The sequence below is a fragment of the Pelobates fuscus genome, chromosome 1 (assembly GCF_036172605.1).
Source record: "Pelobates fuscus isolate aPelFus1 chromosome 1, aPelFus1.pri, whole genome shotgun sequence".
NCBI lineage: Eukaryota > Metazoa > Chordata > Amphibia > Anura > Pelobatidae > Pelobates > Pelobates fuscus.
Genome location: NC_086317.1, coordinates 368,578,149 through 368,601,257, shown reverse-complemented (window position 1 = coordinate 368,601,257; position 23,109 = coordinate 368,578,149). Strand labels below are relative to the sequence as shown.

The 23,109-nt window shown below is 35.7% G+C and overlaps 1 protein-coding gene across 6 annotated transcripts in view; it reads left to right on the top strand.

The window, feature by feature from the left end:
- Positions 1–23,109, top strand: part of PCDH17 (protocadherin 17) — a 216,830-nt gene that overhangs the window by 109,837 nt on the left and 83,884 nt on the right. The gene's annotated exons all lie outside the window — the stretch shown is intronic.

Sequence of the window (23,109 nt, the reverse complement as noted above, 5' to 3'; positions counted from 1 at the left end):
AAAGTTTAATAAAGTTTTAAAACAGTGTAAAATAAAATAATATATACTTAATATATACTTAGATATAATCTAAATATATACACTTACACATACAGACACATACACTGTCTAAGTGTATTTTAATATTAATATCAAAATACACGTATATATTAATATCAAATACATGTAGAATGATATTAATTAAATATATATATATATATATATATATATATATATATATATATATATATATATATATATGAAACATGGGGGATGGTTGCACTCACCTGAACATGCTTAAATGTGGTGCTGCTGGGGGCCATATTATACAATAAACAATACACAAGATCCAGCGCACTCTCCTATCTACTAAACAGCAACTTCAATGTTGACACCTAATCTAGGCAAAAAAAATAATGGGGATTTAGTTACATGATATGATCATACATTGCATAAGCCTGCCACAACGTCAATGTACCCCTGCCAAAGATGGGGTGCGCTGGATCTTGTGTATTGTTTATTATATATATATATATATATATATATATATATATATATATGTATATATATATATATATATATATATACCGTATTTATTCGAGTATAACGCGCACACGTGTATAATCTAAAATTAGGGTGCTTGTTATACTCGAATAAATATTCGAGTGGGTGCTCGATAATACCGACCGCCGGGCTCATTACAAGCCCGGCGGTCCTGGGGGGGCGGGCAGCAAGCGTTTACTCACCTCCGTGCAGCTCCTCCAGCTTCCCAGTGTAAATCTTGCGAGACCCGCGGCCAGCTCTGGCGGTCCTGGGAGGTATATTTATTCGAGTATAACGCGCACCCCTAATTTTAAATTAAAAATCGGTAAAAAAATGTGCGCGTTATACTCAAATAAATACGGTATATATAAATTCTACATATCTATGTAATATTTTTGCATAATTAAGTAATTTTATTAATTACAATTTGCGGGACCTGCCTTATAACCCAGGCAGAAAATCCAGAGAATTTTATTTGCCAGCACTATAGTGTAACTTTCCAAGACACTATAAAACCTGTACATGGGGGGTACTGTTTTACTCGGTAGACTTCGCTGAACACAAATATTAGTGTTTCAAAACAGTAAATTGTATTACAACGATGATATCATTAGTGAAAGTGAAGGTTTTTGCATTTTCACACACAAATGGCACTTACACTGGCAATATAATTGTTGTGATATTTTTTAAGGATTTGAAACACTAATATTCGTGTTTAGAGAAGTCTCCTGAGTATAACAGTACCCCTCATGTACATCTTTTACTTAGTCACAAAAACTGGCCAAAATTGGCGTTCAAATAATTTTTTTTGCATGTTTCAAATACACAAACAAATATTAACGCTAACTTTGGCCAGTGTTTGTGACTAAGTAGCTACTAAAAAAGACTGGACATACCCCATTTGCAATACCTTGGGTTGTCTACTACTGCAAATGGTATGCCATCATGGGGGTAATTCTCATTCCTAGGCTACCATACGGTCTCAAAGGCAATGTAACCAATCTTGCAAATTTCCATGTGAAAAAAAATGAAAAATGTAACTAGCTATATTTGACCGTGTAACTTCCCAAAACATCATACAACCTGTACATAGAGGGTACTGTTTTACACGTGAGACTTTGCTGAATACAAATATGTGTATTTTTTTGCAGTAAAAGCAAACAGTATTATCACATTTACAGTTAGAATGTCATGCAGAACTAAACAAATAACAAAATGTCTTAATTTCATACAATTTTATTACATTTTATTCATATTAAATTATGCTTCATAGCTATATATTTGATGTTAAATGAAAGCCCTATTTCTCCTGAATAAAATTATATATAATAAGTGTGGGTGCACCTAATATGAAAGAGGTGAGCTACGGTTGAACAGACATATAGTCACATTCCAAGTTTTGTTTACATTTTATTTTGATCAAAATGTGTACATTTGGCTCAGTCCTTAAGGGGTTAACTAAGAGAATCTAGCCCTATGGGAATTGTAGTATCACTGCATCAAAAGGGTTGAAGCTAGATCTTCAACAGTCTTCAATGTGGTTTGCCAATACTATTATTGCATGCATTAGTTCATTATGAGTTAATTAGTCAATGGGAATTCTTGCCAGTGTATCTGTCATAAAAATAACATGATGTCACTTTAGAGCCAATAACATTCCATCAATAGATTGTCAAACCCAAATGTGTTTTATTGCTCTAGCCGAATTATTACTATTTATTTTATTTATTGTTTTGCCTCTATCTTCACCACTCTGCCTTTTTAATAGTTGTAAAATCTACAAAAAAAATTATATATGCAACCCACCTATCTCAAGAAGTATGGGATGTGTGTTTTGTCAGTTTAAGTGTGGAAGAGGTGATCTTCATGTAAATATCCAGAAAATATCTGGGTTGTATAATACACATTTTAGAATCTAAACATTTGATGGGTATTCAACTGACACAAGGTATAAGTTATCTGAAAAATGTCTCTTATCCACAGTGTATAACTTAAATACTGTATAGTAGGTAGTTTTGTCACCTAAATTTTGTATCCACTATAAATTAAAGGATAAGGAAGGAACACTGGAGTGTCAAAGACATTTTTTTTTTTTTTTAGTGGAGAGGAGAACAGGTTGTTGTAAATCATATACACGAATGCAGGAGTGTATTGTTAGTTGAGAATGAAATGTGGAAAGTAGTTGAAATGAGTCATATGGGGGAAGAAGAAAAATATGACTATGGTGGTTTAAAAAAAAAAAAAAAAAAAAAAAAAAGGATCTTGTCCTAGCTTTTCCTAAAGCAAAACAAAGGCTCAATATATCATTGAGGGTGCCAGTTACTGCACAAATTCCATGAAGGTGGCAATGGCATCACAAGCTGTAATTCCATCACTACTGGTGCCAGTGGCAGTACAGACTCTAAACACATCACCGATGGTGCCAGTGGTGGCACAAACTGTTGCTATATGGCTGATGGTCCCCATGAATTGTTTTAAATCTTTCTCAATGTTCTGGCCTGTAATGGTACAAACTTGATTACCTAATGTAGAAAAGCAAAGTCCTTATTAGAGCCAGAAAATAATGGCAGGTGTATGCATTATTTTCCTTTCTGCAGCTTGCAATTGATAGTTGCATGATAACTTAAAGAGATTAAATAAGAAGGACCAATAAATACCAGATGACAGCAAAAGTTAAGTAGTTATACTTTCAGATTTGCTAGACTTTAGGACATTAGGAGTGAAAACATAACCAGCAATTTGCTTTAAGGAAAATGCATTATGCTAATTAAGCTAGCACACCGGCCAAAAAGAGATGCTACTCTGTATTGTGCCATAACCCTTGGAGGAACGTATTGCCAAAGGGTTGAACCTTATCAATATGCATCTTCATACAGCAGCATAATGTCTCTACTGCATTTGCTTGCTTGGGTATATATTTGCGTTCTGCTGACTTGTTATAGTTTGATGATTATGCCATCAATAAGTTCAAAGTCTGCTATTTACTTTTATTCTAGTGAAACCCAACACATTACTTTCAACAATTAAACAAGCATATATTATTCTTAGAATGTGTGCTCATCACACACACACACACACACACACACACACACACACACACATACATACATACACACTCATGCTTTCTTTGCACTAACTTTCATATACAATGCTTTATTTGGAAAATACAATTACTCTCTTACTAATGGAAAACAATTATTTGGTACTCATCAGAGCCAACTAACAAACACCATGCTAAATTGTATACATTATTACAGATGGTGTAAAAAAGCCAAGGAAATATAGATGTATGTAAATATATCATGATTACATGTATTCTCTGCCGTCTGAATACATGTACCTCCATACTGACATTTTTTAGGACATGTTATCTGTATGTAGTTTATTCTTACCTCACCTGTAACACACTTCAGTTACTTATGTGAATAGATAAATACATGATTGAGAACTAGTTATTGCTGAATACATTTTCAGCCAATTTAAAAATCCTTGATTAACTCTCTCTCTCTCCTTTCCCGTTCCTCTATCTCTTTCACATGCTCTCTCCATTTCCACCTTTCTTTCACTCTCTAAATCTGTGTGATAGAGAATCATATCATACGCAAATCACATGTGTATGTGTTTATTCTATAAATTAATTTAAAGGGACACTATAGTCACCAGAAGAACTACAGCTTAATGCAGTTGTTCTGGTGAGTATACTATGTCCCTGCAGGCATTGTATTGCCACCTCTGCCTTTTTAGAGAAAAGACAGTGTTTACATTGCTGCCTAGGGATATCTCCAGTGGCAGTCACTCAGACTGACCCTAGAGGCAGGGATGTATTAGCTGCAAGGCAAACAAGGCATTTGCCTTGGGCGGCATTTTCCAGGGGGCGGCAAAAAAAGCCGCCCCCAAATGCCCAGGGCAAATGCCTTGTTAGCCTTGCGGCTAACCGACATGCTGGGCTGGCGGGCGGCGCTGATGGGCGGCTGGCGAGGGAGCACTTCCCCTGAGCGCTCTGCTCAGCTCCCTCGCGCGACGCCTGCAGAGTGAGGCTGGGAGCTGGAATATGACGTCATATTCTGGCTCCGCCTCCCAGCCTCACTCTGCGGGCGGCACGCGAGGGAGCTGAGCAGAGAGCTCATGGGAAGTGATCCCTCGCCAGCCGCCCGCCAGTGCCGCCCTGCAGCCACTGGACCACCAGGGAATGGGAGAACCCCTCCCTCCCCAGCATTCCCAAAGGTAAGGAGGCTGGGGGGGGGGGTTAAATAAAAAAAAAGAGAAGTGAATATTAATGTGAGTGAGTGTGTGTGTCTGTTAGTGTGTGTCTGACTGTGTGTGTCTGTTAGTGTGTGTGTCTGACTGTGTGTGTCTGTTAGCGTGTGTGTCTGACTGTGTGTCTGTTTGTGTGTGTGTCTGTTACTGTGTGTGTCTGACTGTGTGTGTCTGTTAGTGTGTGTGTCTGACTATGTGTGTCTGTTAGTGTGTGTGTGTCTGTTAGTGTGTCCGACTGTGTGTGTCTGTTAGTGTGTGTGTGTGTGACTGTGTGTCCAACTGTGTGTGTCTGTTAGTGTGTGTGTCTGACTGTGTGTCCGACTGTGTGTGTCTGTTAGTGTGTGTGTGTGTCTGACTGTGTGTCCAACTAACGTGTGTGTCTGACTATGTGTGTCTGTTAGTGTGTGTGTGTCTGTTAGTGTGTGTGTCTGACTGTGTGTGTGTGTGTGTCTGTTAGCTAGTGTATGCGTATCTGTCAGTGAAAGTGTGTGTGTGTATTTAGAAGGCGGGGCAGGGGGGAAGGGTTGGGTGGGGGTGGCGCGCACAGGGGGGGTGTCTTAGTTTTGTCCTGCCTAGGGCAGCACAAAACCAAGATACACCACTGCCTAGAGGGGATTCCTGGGACAATGCTGTATAACGTGCAGCTCTGACGTTCAGTGTATTCACGCTCTGCATGGAGGCACTGAACTTTCCCCATAGAGATGCATTAATTTAATGCATCGCAATGAGGCTATGCTGATTGGCCAGTGCAACGTTTGGCTCTGGCCCCCATCCTATGGTAAAATATTGGATTGTCAATTCTGATTATCACAGCTGTTAAGGCGGATTGGGGGTGGGCCATTGTCAGCAGTCCCATGGGACACTGCAATAAAGGTGAGTATTAACATTATTTAGGATGAGTGGCTACCAAAATAGTGTTTTTAACACTATTCAGTCAGGAATGCGTGTTTATATTTCTGACCCCATAGTGTTCCTTTAATCTTACAAGTAAGACTTTTTTGCGAAAGATAATTTGTATGCTTATTTATACATATATTTTCACTTACATACAAGTATCTATTAATATCTAATCTCACTTTGGTTAATAATATAAACATATAAACTGTACACATGGATTAGAAATAAATATTGTTTCATATTCATAATAACTGGTAGTATTTTATGATTTTTTGTTTCATTATTAAAATAATGCATTTTGTTTTCCAAATAAAAGTCTGCATGAAAATATTGAAGCATAAGGGAATACTTATGAGCAGCCATACATAAACCAATGGTTCAGGCAAGAGGCTTCCGTGGTAACAAGAGAACTTTAGTGCACAATTGAATGGATCTCCTGTTTCCATGGCAACTTTAAATTTGAACAACAATTTTATATATATGTTTGTTCATACACAATTGTTTGCTGAATAGAAGTTTTTATTAAAGAATAAATAGCTGGAGCAGGAATATATATTTAGTTTCTATTGGTTGAACAAGAAAATGTGTACTGTGAGTACAGTATAGTACATACTCATTAAATACAAATTTTTATTCCTGACACTATAGTGCTGGAATGCATAATGAGGTCCACAGCTCACCTTAGACCACAGTAAAAAGGTAATCTCCCATGCCGCACTGGTCTTGCCGCGGTTGGCCACGCCTCCGTGGCTGAGATTATCAATTTTGATGATCTCAGCCAATGCAATGCTTTCTTATAGAAAAGCATTCGGAGGCTATTGTGCATGTACAACACATAAATCAATGCATCTCTATGGGGAACGATCGGGGCCTCCATACAGAGCGTGGAGACACTGCACACTGTGCAGCAGTGACACATCATTGACGCAGGAAGCACCTCTAGTTTTCCTCTGAAATGTCAGTGTTTACAGTGCTAACATTGCAGGGACAGGCTATAGTGGTTTTGGTGAATATAGTGTCCTGGCATAGATCATTCTATATCTGATTAGCATAACAAATATACACATTAACCTTTCATTAACCCCCATTCACTACCACATTCATTTCTTTTTAAATATAGAAAATATCAATGTATAGCTAGCACATAAACAAAGGACAAGCAGATGTGTTTTGTATATGTATATATAGTCTGCCATTCAGTGATAGAAAAAAACTAATTATGCAAATTTGCACATTTGTTATTTTAATTTACAACAATAGTGAAAGAACATAACATTATAGAGAGATGGCTTGCCTTATCATGAAACAGTTAAGACATGATTTTTAATATTTGCACAGAAACAGTGCTGTATTAAGGGCCTCATAGTGTTTTTGTTTTGGTGTTGAATAAAACATATAACATAGTGGTACAAGACACACAGGTCGAACAGGAAAGCACGTCGGCCAAGGTGTAAACAAAAAAATCACTTACACTCCACACAACCATTGCCAACAAGCTCCAGGTGCACACAGGCAAACGTGTAAGGTGAAAATCTTTTTAGAAAAGCATGGACCTTTTACATGTAAATAGGCCTGAAGCTTTAACTTTTTTAGCCCTAGTTAATCCAATCCTGCATATAAGCAGAAGTATTTTTTTATCACATAAAGCAAACATGAAAATAAAAATATACAAAAATATAAAAAAAATTGTAAGTACACTTTTTACTGGTATTATGTGAGGGACTTGATGGTATAATGTAAAACAATGTATGTATTACTGTATGTGGCATTGCATGGTGGGTAGCCTGTAATTCATCCATACAGTGTATGTGGTGTGTCCAGAGTCTTCCAACCATCACCCCTCTTACTGCTAAAAAACAGCCATGTGTTTGAACTAGCTAGTTTTTTAAAGAGTGATGAAAGAAGGTGTTGTACTCAAAACAGAGCTCAGGTATAAGTAATAGTTTCTCACCAGGGAGAAAATCACAGCTGAGGGAAAAATTTAAAATATTTTAGGGGCTAAATTATTTTTTGTATTACTTTAAGATACAAAACAAAACAGCGTTCCAATAGATGTTGTTGGTAAACTATGGGTTAAATTCCCTCCACATACCTCAATCATAATGTTACAGATAGTTATAATTTAACCATCACATTCTCCTATATTCAACTAAAGTATTAGCATACCCTCAACATTTCAAATAAACACTTTAAGGACACTTTAATTTCAGGTGTTTGAGTGTGGTTGTTGCCAGGGATGGGGCTGGTCTGGTAACTTTTAGGTGACTTAATGGTAGCAATTTATGCAACTAAACTGTAATTTAGAACTACGTATCTTCTTTACTGATTTCTAAATACATTTATTGTTGTTTAAAGACACACTATTGAGAGTATTACCGCTGTGAATCTCTGTGATACACTGAGACACACCAACAATACGAATCTCCTAGAAAAGATTAACATAAGGATAGAAAAGAGAGACAGAGGGAGTTGGGCCCAATTTAGGACAGTTGGTAGGTATGGATAATACACAACTTTTAGCTGTATTTCACACCCCAGGTGTCTCATTTCACTTTTACTTGTAAGCACCAAATTGTTGTGTTTATTGGACAGTGTGGAATCTAGAAGAGGGCCATATCAAGTGATGATGCAAAACATTGTTTATGGTTTAGAAAACAGTAACTTAAGCATAAAACAGCAGTATGCTATCAAATATTTAAACATAAAAATCATAACTATAAAAATCAGAAGCAAAAACAAACTACCAAATACGCATTTTCCATCCTTTAAAAAAAAAAAAACAAAAAAAAAAACTGTATTTGTGTCATGTCATGCTTTAGAAAATGTTTTCCAAGTGTAGCAGCTACAGCTTCAATTCTAGCCTTGCTTCTAACATACGGTAAATATTTCACACAAATTGAATATGATTTGAAACATCACCCTTCCAGATGATCACTTCACACAGTCTTCTTAAGTTGTCATTTCCACTTTGTCGCTATAAACTCTTAAAAATGTCATTGCTGTATAAGGAGTGTAATCTTGGCAAATGAGGAAAAATATCATCCTTTAAAAATGTGATTTTGTCACTAGCGTTGCACCAAGTGTGATGATGACATAAAATGGCATTGGCTTAATTAACATTTTCTTCTGTTTGTATGAATTACAAAACCAATTAAATATACATTGCTAGAATATCCCATGGATACACACTTTTCTAAAAACAAATGGAAAAGAGTGAACGTATTTTATAATATATTTTACTTTTAGTAGCAGGTTGGTTAGGGTAAATGTTTTTGTACAATTAACAAAATTAATTATTTCTAATGTAAACTAAATATGAACAAATTTGAGTTGTTGATTAACAGAGTCGTGCCAGGTCTCACAGTGCTTTAGTTATTTATTCACTAGTTGCACAGAGTATTACAATAATTACAATCTTTAAAGGAACACTCCGCACACTTGCTAAAGTGCTTTCTGGGTCTAGAGTCTATAATTTTTTTGACAGTTTATAAAATGGCAAAATTCAATAGAAATTGGCACTTTTCAAAATAGGGGCAGAAACACCTCACTGGCTGTCACTCAGAGAGGCAAATTGTTTTTCTTCTTCCTCCGTTAGCGTCACAAAGCAAATGGAAGTGTTAGGTGTGCTAAACTAGAGTACCATGTCTTCTCAATGTGTGCACATGCTTGGTGAATTCTCTGGCACAGACTGAAAGAGGGGAGGGCTTGCAAAGGTTGCACACAGCAGCAGGTCTGCAGCTTTTGCAAGCTGTTTTTTCTCTACCCACAAAAAAAAAACATCCAGGAAAAAAATAACATGCATATTTTATTTGGAGGTACAGCTACTAAATAGTTTTTTTTTTTTAAAACAAGTGTCTCTTCACAATTAAACTGGTTGAGCCATAAAAGCAGACTGCAAATTTGTGCTGATAATTAGATGACTTACTATACTTTTAATTGCAAGGTAACTATTTTGATAACTTTTTGATAACTCTACCAACTTTTACATGGGTCAATGTAAGTTAATTGTTGTAATTCTAGCCTTAATAGCTTGGCTTTAGTTTTCTAAACATTACCATCAGCAACTAGTCACAGCTTTAGGCAATATTAATGCCATACTTTTACGATAGTGGCCATGTTACGTCACTCAGTAAGGATTCCACCTAGTAGCTCAAAAGTGGGCTTAAGCAAAACCAGATAGTTGCACTAATTTAACTTCTCACAGTTGTCTGTCAAATATTGGATGGCTAATATGGAAGTCAATTTTCATATTAACTGAGAAACAGGGGTACCAGTCACAAAGTTAATACACTTCAACCTTTTATTGTTAGTATGTTGTTTGTAAAGCACCAACACATTCCACAGCACTTTACAATTATAGATTAGGGATAATCGACATCCAGATCATATCATATAACAGAGACTAGAGGTTAAGATGGTCCTGCTCTAACAAGCTTACAATCTATGAGGATTTGAGGTAGGCACATAGATATTGTTAGCCTATCTTGACTCACTTTCTGAGGACTCAAACTGAGTCTCCCAGTTTACAGATCTTATATGTAAATGAACTACTTCATATAGGATTCTCCTGATACCTGGGCAATATTAATGCACAATATAATAAGCATGAGTACCTCATATATAAATATATTACGAAGGAAGAAAAAACTGTCCTGATCCAGTATGATCCACGATATAAAAGGTTGTGAACAGGAGAAAACATACTCTTAGCAGTACCATAGCCTACAAGAGAAGCTGTATTTTTTTTTCTGGCAATTTACATACACTAAAATGCTTTGTGTAAACCTAGTACCTCGTGGGACTTAAGCTAGCATTTCTTTTATTCCCTTGCGATAATATGGAGTTACTATTCCATATAAATGGATGACGTCTATTTAACAATATCTATGCTATTATATTTATATACTGAAAGGGATGCTTTTAGTATACATCCCATGACACACTCTATATTAACATGATTAACATGATTAATATGACAAATTAACAGAATAAATGACATATTATGCAATAAATGCTAATATGTACATTGGTTTCCAGAGTGCAAGAATATTGTGCTGTGTGTGGATCTGCTCACTTATGAATGCATATATAAAGATTCTACTGTAGAGTATAATCAAATCAAACATAACAGTATACTATTAATACACATCTGTGGATGCACCAATACATGCTTTTAATGAACAAAGAAAAAATATTTATATGTAAAATGTTATCAATCTGATATGTACACTGTTCATCCACAGCAGTAAAACCACCTGCCAATATTGTGTAGGCCTCCCTCATGCTGCCAAAACAGCTCTGAGGCATCGAGGCATGGACTCCACAAGACCTCTGAATATATCATCTGGTATCTGACACCAAGACATTAGCAGCAGATCTTTTAAGCCCTGCAAGTTGCAAGGTGGGGCCTCCATGGATCAGATATTCTGTACCAGCACATCACACCACACAGATGCTCAATAGGATTTAGATCCTGGGAATTTGGAGGCAAAGAGAAGCCCCTGAACTCTTTGTCATATTCCTCAAACCATTCCTGAACAATCTCTAAGTAGGTGGTATGTGTCACATTAGCATCCACATGAATGGCAGGACCCAGGGTTTCCCAGCAGAACATTGCCGAGAGCAATGTGTCTGCTGGCCTGTCTTCTTCCCATAGTGAATCTTGCTACCATCTTTCCCTGAGGTAAATGATGCACACATACCCTGTCCTTCACCTGATCTTAAAGAAAATATGATTTATCAGACCAGGCACTGCCATTGTTCTCTGGTCAAGTGTTGATGCTCATGTCCCTACTGGAGGTGCTATTGGCACTCTGACCAGTCTACAGTTGCAACAACACTGTGATGTATGTTCTGTGTGTTCTGTTCTGACACCTTTCTTTCATGGCCAGCATTACGTTTTTCAGCAATTTGAGCTACAGTAGCTCTTCTGTGTGATCAGACCAGACGAGCTAGACTTTGCTCACCACGTGTATCAATGAGGCTTGGGCACCCATGACCCTGATGCTAGTTCATCATTTGTCCTTCTTAGCACCACTTTTGGAAACTACTAACCATTGCATACTGGGAACACCCCACAAGACTTTTGAAGATGCTCTGATACATCTAGCCATCACTATTTAGCCCTTGCCAATGTCACTCAGATCTTTTCTCTGCTTCCAACACATGAAACTCAAGATCTGACTGTTCACTTGCTGCCTCATATCTCCCAGCCCTTGACAGCCACCATGGTAATGACAAGCAATGTTATCCTCCTCACTTGCCAGTGGTTTTAATGTTATGGCTGATTAGTGTATATGTTGTTGTACAGTTATTTACTATGTAAATGTGTTTTTATTGGGTGATATTTATTTTGTTCAGACATCAATGTAATTGAATTGCAAAAAAATATTTTTGTTTTCTTTTTTTTTACTGTGTTTACTGTGGTTTTTTTTGTGTAGCTTAAAAGCATGTTATGGAAAACAATTGCTCCAGTTAATCATTTTGATAGCCATCGCAGATATATATATTATATTTGTTAACTTAAAGGGACAGGACTAGAAATTGTTGCACCCTAGAGCAGGGGTAGGCAACCTTCAGCACTTAAGATCTTGTGACCATTGTGGCTTATGATGGCTGTAAGATCATTATGGGAGATGTTGTCCACAACATCTAGAGTGCCAAAGGTTGCCTACCCCTGCCCTATAGTGTAGGCAATATGTTGACTGGATTTTGAAATTGTGCCTAGACTAACAGGTAAAAGAATGAGCTACAATATTAAATTATATCCAATACATTGGGGAGAGACTGTATTTAAAAATGTAATCTTTGAAGCAGCTTTGGAAATATTATTGTGGTGCTTTATACCCGCACCAAACGGCTTCTATATTCCTCAATGTGATGTTTTATACATAATGCGTCATCCATTCTCATGTCCAAAGCTCACCATGGAAGCTGTCAAGCCATATCCTCATCCTGTAGAGTGGGAGAATAAATTAATGAGTAGAAATATTCAGGCATATCAAAACACAACATGAAGTGATGAAGTGAAACACGCATAAAATATATATATTTTCCTAACAGCATCTTCTGCGCATGCCAGCACTACTTTAATTTGTACACATTTTTAATTCCTTTATTTTTCTAAACTTTGACCTCCTTTTTAAAATAGTGAATGATGGCATCACTTTGAGAGTCCATTTAATGAACTGTTCTCTTGAGATGGACTTATATATACCAAGAATTCTGTTTAGATTACAAACTCCCCAGCCGTCTTCTGGAGCACTTTGTAAAAACGTTCTACTGATGTTAGATTAAAGCCCACTGGCAGGGTTCTCTCTCCTTCTATTCAGTATGTTAAAATGTATATGTGTAATTATTGGCTAAATTTGTAAAGCACTTTGGATAAGAGCAATATATAAACACTATTAAAATGTTGATAAAATTATCACAGCTGTTCACACCATTTTGCCAAGTTTAACAAAGCAGGTAACTTCATCTAATTATGTAATTTCCCCAGTTTTAGTTTGTATGCGTTCTTATTTTATACTCTTTCAAATACACATTTGTTTCTTTCATTAGCTGAAAACTATAATTACAGGATCACAGAAGATTTGATGATATAGTGACTTGTATCCTATAAAAGCAACAGAGTGTAACCAGTAGAGCAAGCTTTTCAAAAATCTAGAAAAACAATATTAGTGCACACCAAATGATAGATAAAATCCTAGATCCATATCCACATATATTCTTAAGGAACAGCAAAGCAGCATGCCTATTCTGCAATAACCAATACTAACACACTATTATTATTATTATTATTATTATTATTAATACTATTATGTTATTATTTATATAGCGCCAACAAATTCTGCAGCGCTTCACAGTGGGTGGACGAACAAACATGTAGTTGTAACCAGACAAGTTGGACACACTAAGCTTAAAGGGTTACTCCAACTGCATGACCACTTCAATGATTTGAAGTGGTCATAATGGTTGGTTTCTGTTAGAAACACTGAACATACAAGATAAATTGTAAATTGTATGCTGGAGGCCACATGTGACTTACGTAACCTGGAACTCAGAAAGGTCCCCCATCTCAAAAGGATTATAGTAACCGCTTAATGTTGCAATATGTAACTAACTAGGTAGAGGATAGAGGAACTTTTACTTGAAGTCAAAAAGGTTGGTAGACTAGTCTCCTGTGCCTTCAGCTTTTCATTTGTAAGTTTTTAATTCTAATCTTTGTTGCTTGTGTGCATTCATTTGCAGAAGTTAATGCCAATTTCCTATACTTACGCCATCTATCTCCCTTGCCAAGTAGAAGTGTTTTACCTTTCTAATCAGCACTTAATCTCATGACCCTAAATGCCTTTTTCATACCTTTAACTCCCTTCTCATTCCCACTGCACTCGGGCCCCTAACTAACCTCGTAGCTAGAGATTTTGCATATCTCTTTGATAAAAACATAGACCTGGCAACAGTTTAAGCTAAAGGGGAGGACTTTGTCATGTATAGGTAGCAATCGTTTTCTATAATCACTAGAAGATATGTGACTCGATATGGCAATTATTTGCCATACTGATGTGTACCAATGATAACATAACAATAAATCTAGATCTATTGACAGATTATTGATCCAATTTTCTCCCCTCATTACTCCACCCCTCTAATACTCCGCTTCTATTCTGTTCTTTCTTACACTCTTAATTCCTTTCCATTTGTTTATGAACAAGAGGTCAAAAAATGTATTCAACCCTTTCTCGCCACCACCTGTTATCTTGATCCCATTCCACCTCGCCTTATCCTGTCTCTTTCCTCTAGTCTGGCCCCATTCCTAACATATATTTTCAGTCTTTCTCTCTCTCTACTGGCATCATTACCACTACCCTAAAATATGCAACATGTCAACCTCATCCCAAAGAAGCCATCTCTGGACCCTACTTCTCCTTCTCCTTTACTATCTCATATCACTACTCCCCTTCACTTCCAAGCTTTTTGATCAGCTTGTGTTTGCATGTATAACTCTTATTTAACTCCTTCCTCAACCAGTTTCAATTTGGCTTCTATTCTCTCCTATCTACTGAAACTTACTAAAGTGACTAATAATTGAATCTCTGCCAAATCTAAAAGTAATTACTTTCTCTTAATAAACCTCATCTATTCTGCTGCTTTAAATAATCTTAACCACTATTTTATTCTTCAAATCCTCCCCAACCTTGGCCACCATGACACTGTACTTTCCTGATTTTTATCCTATTTAGCATTTCCTCACTACCACTTAGTTGGTGTTTCTCAAGGCTCAGTTCTTGGTCCCTTTTTATTCTCCATTTTCACTGCCTCTCTTGGTAATCGTATTAAAGGGACACTCCAGACCTCAAAAGCACTTTAGCTTACGGAAGTGCTTTTTGTGGACGAGTGTGTACTTGCAAGGAGATGACTTGCAAAGGCTACAACAGAGAGGCATGTAGATTTTGCTAGCTGTTTTTAGATATATCCCTAATGAAAAACTCCATAATTAAATTAATGAGGGTAAATCTACTAAATAGCAATTCAAAAATATATTTCTTGTCCCTGTAACTCTTTCAGATTTCAATACTATATATGCTGATCATACTCAGATTTAAATTTTCCCAACCTCTGTCCTGCTCTTCTGAAATGCATCACTGATTGCCTCTCTTTAATCTCTTACATAATGTCTTTCAGATTCCTAAAACAAAATATTTGTAAAACTAAACTCCTCATCTTTCCTCCCTAAATTATAGACCTGCCCATATCTCACTGCAGGTTAACGGGACACCTGTTAAACCCAACCCTTTAAGCCAGCCCTTAAATCATAATTGTCAAAGTTCTATTATGGCAGATTTTCTTATGTCTGTTTGATTTGTATGCAATTTTTCTTTCCTTTAAATTTGGCTCCACAAGCTGACATCCCATGAGTAGTATACTTCATCCCTCTTTAACCATGCCTGCCAAAAGGCGTTTTCCACTTGGTTTAAAATGTGGCACGTTAATACTGCTAATAATTCCCCAACAGATGATGGTCTAGTACGCTTAAGCCATGCTCTCCCAATGTCTGTCTGACGGGGATTGTCCATCAATCGAATGTTATCAGTATTTCCTTCCCCATTTAAAAGAATTGTGATCGAGATGACTTTTCTTATGCTTTATTTTCATTTTGCCAGATTCTTACTTGTTTGATGAGGGAGGCTCATCTTGACAAAACTATATTGTAACCATGTCTCCATATCCTTGTGCAAAACTGTCATTTATCAATGCCTATTCATGTACAAGCTAATGCCCATCAAAAATAAAGAATGTAATTTAAAAAAATATATATTAAATGTAATAAACTTTTAAAAATGAGAACAGAAAATGTGATGACAGTTGTCCTGTAATTCTTTCATCCTGTGATTAAGTACAGTCAACAACATGATTAATATGTTCATTGTTAACAAAACTACTGGAGGGAAGTACAATATCTCACAAAATATTTATACATACACTATTTTAGAATAACTATTGAGGTTAGGATAATGCTGAAAACTGAGCTATTTTATAATATTAAAGGGACACTATAGTCACCTGAACAACTTTAGCTTAATGAAGCAGTTTTGGTGTATAGAACATGCCCCTGCAGCCTCACTGCTCAGTCCTCTGCCATTTAGGAGTTAAATCCCTTTGTTTATGAACCCTAGTCACACCTCCCTGCATGTGACTTGCACAGCCTTCCATAAACACTTCCTGTAAAGAGAGCCCTATTTAGGCTTTCTTTATTGCAAGTTCTGTTTAAGATTTTCTTATCACCTGCTATGTTAATAGCTTTCTAGACCCTGCAAGAGCCTCCTGTATGTGATTAAAGTTCAATTTAGAGATTGAGATACAATTATTTAAGGTAAATTACATCTGTTTGAAAGTGAAACCAGTTTTTTTATTCATGCAGGCTCTGTCAATCATAGCCAGGGGAGGTGTGGCTAGGGCTGCATAAACAGAAACAAAGTGATTTAACTCCTAAATGACAGTGAATTGAGCAGTGGAATTGCAGGGGAGTGATCTGTACACTAAAACTGCTTTATTTAGCTAAAGTAATTCAGGTGACTATAGTGTTCCTTTAAGATCTTCTTAAATAGCTTAATTTTATTATTATTTGTTTACTTGTAAATATTTTTATGGAATGAATCAAGCTAATAAAGAGGGTAACATCTAGTACAATTCTACGAAGACAGACAGAGCTAAATTCTATCAGTACTAATAATTTTCTAGGACACTAAATGATCATGGCATAGGCTAATCTAATAAGTCTTCCATTATCCTTTAATACTTTAAATCTGTGCCTAAAGCTTTGTGAGCCATTATCAAATCGTAGTTCTGTTTGCAGCGTGCTGCATAATGCTGAATTTAACAGATATTACCTCTGAATCTTAATTACCAAAACAAATTGTTTACCACCTAATTAAGCTACTAAAGGTTACTATATATTTGTTCTTTGAAATTAAAGTGATTAAACATTTCGGAAATCTGATAATGTTATGGCCTGTACAGCATATAAGAAGTATTACAGTTTTATTCAGAGGCCATTAAACACACAAATGATTATCTCCTTCAACATGGGATAACTTTGGGATTTTGGATTATTCTTAATATCTCTATCCTGCGTTGGAAATTTTATGTTTAAGCTTTAGCATTTATATGTAGAGATTTGTTTTGTTTATTTATATATATATATATATATATATATATATATATATATATATATATATATATATATATATATATATATATATATATATATATAAATATATATACATATATATATATTATATACGATTGTGACACCTGACCAATGATCTACCTTCGGCAATAAAGCTCTTCTTGAGTAATTGTTTTCAAATATAAACTACTCAGTTTGCTAGTTATACCCATCTAGTAAAGACTTTCTATTAAAGGACATATCTTTGTTACAACACCTACAGTTTATTATGACTGTTTATTTCATAATCAAACGTGGACCTGGCAACAATTTAACTTATAGTGGAGGAGTTTGCCATGTTCAGGTCTCAATTGTTTTATATAATTACTAGAAAATGTGTGAATACATATGACAATTATTTGCCATACTGATGAGTAACAACAATAAGATAAAAGTAAATCTGGATCTATTGACTGATTAATAGTATAGTCACTGGAAATGTCTAAGTATGTTTCCATAAGAAAAACATTGCAGTGTAAAATGTAATGTATTTTCAGCTACTAACACATTATAGAAAATGGAAGATTAACAATAAGGATACAAATAAAGTATAGCAAATAACAAAGCATTCCTATTCCTGCTTTGCATGTTAAATATTTAAATTTTCAGTAATTACAGCTAAATTAGAAATACCAATATTTAATGTGAGTGTTAATGTATTTATTTATGAACGCAACTTTTATATAGGAAATTGAAACATTTGAGTAATTTTGAACACATTTAACATATTACTGCATCCAAGGGGATTTGTACAGAAATGTATTGCAGAATAGTTTACGACAGATGTTAGTCTATTATCCCTGTCCAGCTGTTGCTGAAAACAAAAAGAAATTAAAGAAAAATTAAAAAATAATATATATATATATATATATATATATATATATATATATATATATAAAGAAAACAAAAGGATCTATTTAAATATGAAAACATCCTTTCATTTTGTGTTTGCAACTAACATGCAAAAAATCAAAAACACAATTGTGTTTGTGCATGAAAGGACCAATATGTGTTATTGTTAGTAAAAACATCTACTGTGGGATATGAATTCAGCCATATTTTATATGTATCTGTATTTTAAGTTAAAAACATTCATGAAATTTACTGTGGTCATATAAGAACTGATTCTTTATCTTACATATGTCTGCTTACTCTTAGATATGAAAATTCAATGTGTATAATATTTTGTACAACTGCAGTTTGAATAGCTGCCTTTTTAGGTGCCCTACACAAACGTGGAATTCATTTTTAGGCCCTCTCTAGTTGTTTTTTTGGTTCATTCAGACCAGGTTGTCTATTTACAATTTAACCATTATCGTAGCCATCACGAATTTTGAAAGATCTGAAAGGGCTTCATATAGTCTATACCAATACTACCTCAGTACATTTAATATTTAGTATGTATGCTAAAACTGGCAACATATGCCAAGCATAGTTTCATTATCCGAAAATTTCATGATTTCAATAGGGGGAATTATCACTTCTGATTATTTTTTCAGTTAATAGAATTCTTCCTTTAGCAGTACTAGTGTAGCATGTTTCATAAAATGATTTATATTTTGAAGCTCTTTTGGGGTTTGCATATTTAAAGAACAACATTACCGTTACCCCCTTTAAGCATCCTGAAGTGGTTATGCAAACACAATTAGGAAGTCAGGACTCTAAACTTCTACTACCTTTTCTACTAGCCACGCCAAATTGTTATTCTCTACTGTACACCTCCTTATTGCAATAAGTGCACTGATAATTTTACACCAGGCATCTGTCTCCTACAATCATAGCTCGATCGCGCATCAAACTGCTCGCTCGAGCTATATTAAGGGCACTAGTGCTCCCTGCATGTCCTGACCTCAGTGGGTCGGCCTGAGTGACAGACAGCCTATTGTGTATTCACACCAGGCTAACCTGCCGTTAAGTCTAGCAGATCCGCCCCTTTTCCTGGCAGGTCTGGAAAGGGCGGAGCTAGTGAAACAATCGCTTCACTGTACCTTCCTTCCTCTGTAGCAGTGGTTGTTGGGATTGAGACGTGTTGAATATAAGTACCTAGTAATGTAAACCTATAGTCCCATGGTAAGGAAACCTACAGTCCCATAAATACAATTATTATTTACGGAAATATAGGTTCCCTTCAAATTCTGAAATAAATAATTGAAATAAATGTAAAAAAATAACCCCTGCTCAATTCTTCAAAAGTGTTCATCCTAACAGTCTAGCTCCTTACTAAGTGCTGGATTAGAGCTGGGGTACTTCATGAAAATAATGAAGGATTTAGAAGTTGTGAAGATTGTATATTAGATTACGTTTAACATGTTTCTTGTAAATGTAAAGTATATCATTTCCCATTGAAATTAAAGCATTAATTCCCAGATGATGTCTCCTCCTTGAAAAACATCATTGCGTTGCCAAATAGATATGTAAGGATGCAATTATGTTTAGATTTATGCAAAAACTCGATTTGCATGTGTTTCTTTTTCTTTTATAAATGATGGACCAATTATTTTACTTTGTATAGTATTAATTCAGGTATAACTGGATAAAACTACAGCCTCATTTTCTTTCCTCTTCAGATCAACATAATAAATAATTGGTCAAGTGTCAAGAGAGAATTAAATTAAAAGCGTGTGTAATCCCCAAAGAAGAGTCTGTTTAGCTTCAGCTCATTCCCAAAAGGAGACATTGAACCTTGAGATGTTTATATTCTACATGGAAGAGGTTATTTAAAGCCTAATGCACAGGGGATAATTTGCAGCATTACATGCAGAATACACTAGCTACTTGTTCAAGAAACCAGCACATATATGTCAGCTATATTCAACTTATATGTCACAATATCGAATTTATTGCAGTCTGTGATGAAAGAACATGCATTTGAATTGAAGATTCTGTCATTTTATACAGCGCTGGGATCCGTATGCTTGCAATAATTTACAGTCTTGGCAGGATTAGCTCCAAGTCGACCAATTTTTCCGACATACATCAGTGCTGGAGAACTTAGAAACGACTGATCTATGTCACTTGTTTAAAATATAAACTGGTTTTTTTCCTAGGCTATTACTTCTTCATATATTTTCTAACAGAATATTATTTTATTTTTCTTTTTACTGTATGGTGAAGATTATGTTGACCATACATTTCCAATTTGCATGTTCAGATGTTAAAATATGCCCCAATAATCTGAAAAAAGGTGTTTCATCTGAAAACCTATGTAAGGTGTTCCAGTTTCATGTGTCACTGTTTAAGACAAGCAAACATGCCCTGTGCTAAATCAATGGATAATGTGGAAAAAAAAAAAAGACTAAGAACTTACAATTTAAAATATGTGACACAAAGATGTTTCTTTGGTAAAGCAATTGTCCACTTAGAAATCTATAAATAATTGCAAGTATTCAATACACTAAAACGGAAATATACATACTACGTAGCACTTACACCTCTATATATTTAATTTTTTTTATATCAATGACTGATGTCCAGCCATTTTTAGGGCAGGGCAAACCATATTTCAAAAATGCCTTAGATCTTAAATACATATGATTGTGCTAACTTGAATAATTACTTTGGTATAAATAACTAATAAGATATGCAACGTATCAGTCAATTCACTGCTCTACACACCTGTCACTGCTTGAGTGACATGCTTATTTGAAGTAGGTTAATAATAACATAAGGGAGGGGAATGTTTTTTTTGTATTCTGTAATGTAGCCCCATGTAGCCAAAGCGCAGCTCAGCGGAAAAGGGCCTTGACAGGGGTTAGGAGGCGGGCTTAGGAGGAAGCGGCTAGGACTGATGGGTTGTGGGTAAGGGGTTTGGCTATTTAAATAAGCAGCCATTTTGGAATCAGCTCTTTTAGTTACCTACCTGGCTGAGTTTGTCCCACCCACCCTCCCTGGGATTTTGTTGGTTAAGTGGGTTATCCTGTTTTGTCACAGCGGCGGGATAGGGAGCTGAAGGAGAGGAACTAGGCTGCCCATTAGGAAGATTGATGGAAATGGAAAAATTGTGGTGATTGGTAAGTTGGTAGGTTTCGAGTCCTGTCGGTGGCTCAGAACCTGGTGGGGTAGGGGTATCCGGGTATACCCCTGCCATGGTTAAATTATGTTTGGTGTGGGTAGGGGTATCCGGGTATACCCCTGCCATGGTTAATTATGTTTGGCACTTTAAGTTATGTTCATGTTGAAATGATGTTGGAAGAATGTTATATATATATATATTATGTGTTATTTATATGGGGGTCATTGCCTTGTATATTAACTGAAGGATACGGATGAGAGGGCGGGGTATGGGGCAATGACCCATGTTTTCTATGTTAAGTTATTATTATCATTATTATAGTAGTATGGTTATTATCATTACATATATATATATATATATATATTTATATATATATATATCATAATTATTTAATAAAAGCTGTGGACAATTTGACCCATATACCCTAGTGTCAGTGTTTTATTGGGGAAGGTATGTGGGGGGCTTTGTCCAAGGTTCCGACTGCCCATATGGCGACTATACACCGGTCATGGGTATGTCTAAAATGTCAGTTCATCATTGTAGGATGCAACACAAATTGCATTATGAATTCTTCATGGTAATTTTACTATAAGAAAGGTGTGCCTGTATAGCATATCTATATATATATATATATATATATATATATATATATATATATATATATATATATATATATATATAGATAGATAGATAGATAGATAGATAGATAGATATTTGCACACAAGATGCAAGATCCAGAGAGCTCACTCATTACCTTTACAGCAATTTCAGAGCTCACAGAATGTAATAGGTTTTTTTTTTATTTAACCCCTTAAGGACACATGACATGTGTGACACGTCATGATTCCCTTTTATTCCAAAAGTTTGGTCCTTAAGGGGTTAAAGCAACTAATTTAGGCAAAAATCATTTGGGTTTAGGTATAGTACATACATACATTGCATAAGCTTGCCATAACGCAGATGAACCCCATTTTGGCAGGTCCTAATCTAGCAACCTAATGCTCGCTCTTATGAGATTACTTGAGAGATGCTTCCTCCTCTCTTCAAGTGAAGGTCATGGAGGGGCATTGGAGTAAGGCACCTGTGACAGAGAACAGTGTAAAAACAGGACTCCAAGAGGATATGCCTTGGATTCCTTGAAGTGGCCCTAGAAGCATCCAGTAGCGTACACACACCTATTGGGCCCCAGTGCAAAACTGATCCATGGGCCCCCCGCCTACAAACACACACACACATACATAACAACTTAACTTCTTCCAGTGTATTGAATTGTATTTTACTATTCACATGAATAAGATCAACTTTTTTTGAACATATATTCATATGATGAAAATGCTGACTAGTTTCATTTTGATTTTATAGTTGGAACAAAAAAGTGTGCTATGCCTTTAAATACTTAAAAAGTTTGTACATATGTGTATTTTACTTAAACATATATATACACAGTGAAAAAAAAAGTGAAGGTGCAATGCAGTGCACTAACTAAAGTGCTACAATAGTGCATATTTATACAAAATATTTACACACATTTTTAGTGAACTTTGTGCACTCTGTGATAGAATTAATAAAAATAGAGCACTTACTCCTTAATAAGTAGAAAAAGGAGTTGAGGCAATATAACTTTCCAGATTTAGTTAATGTTGTTCCGAACATAAATAGGAAAATAGGAGAGACAAGGGAAAAAAATAATAGT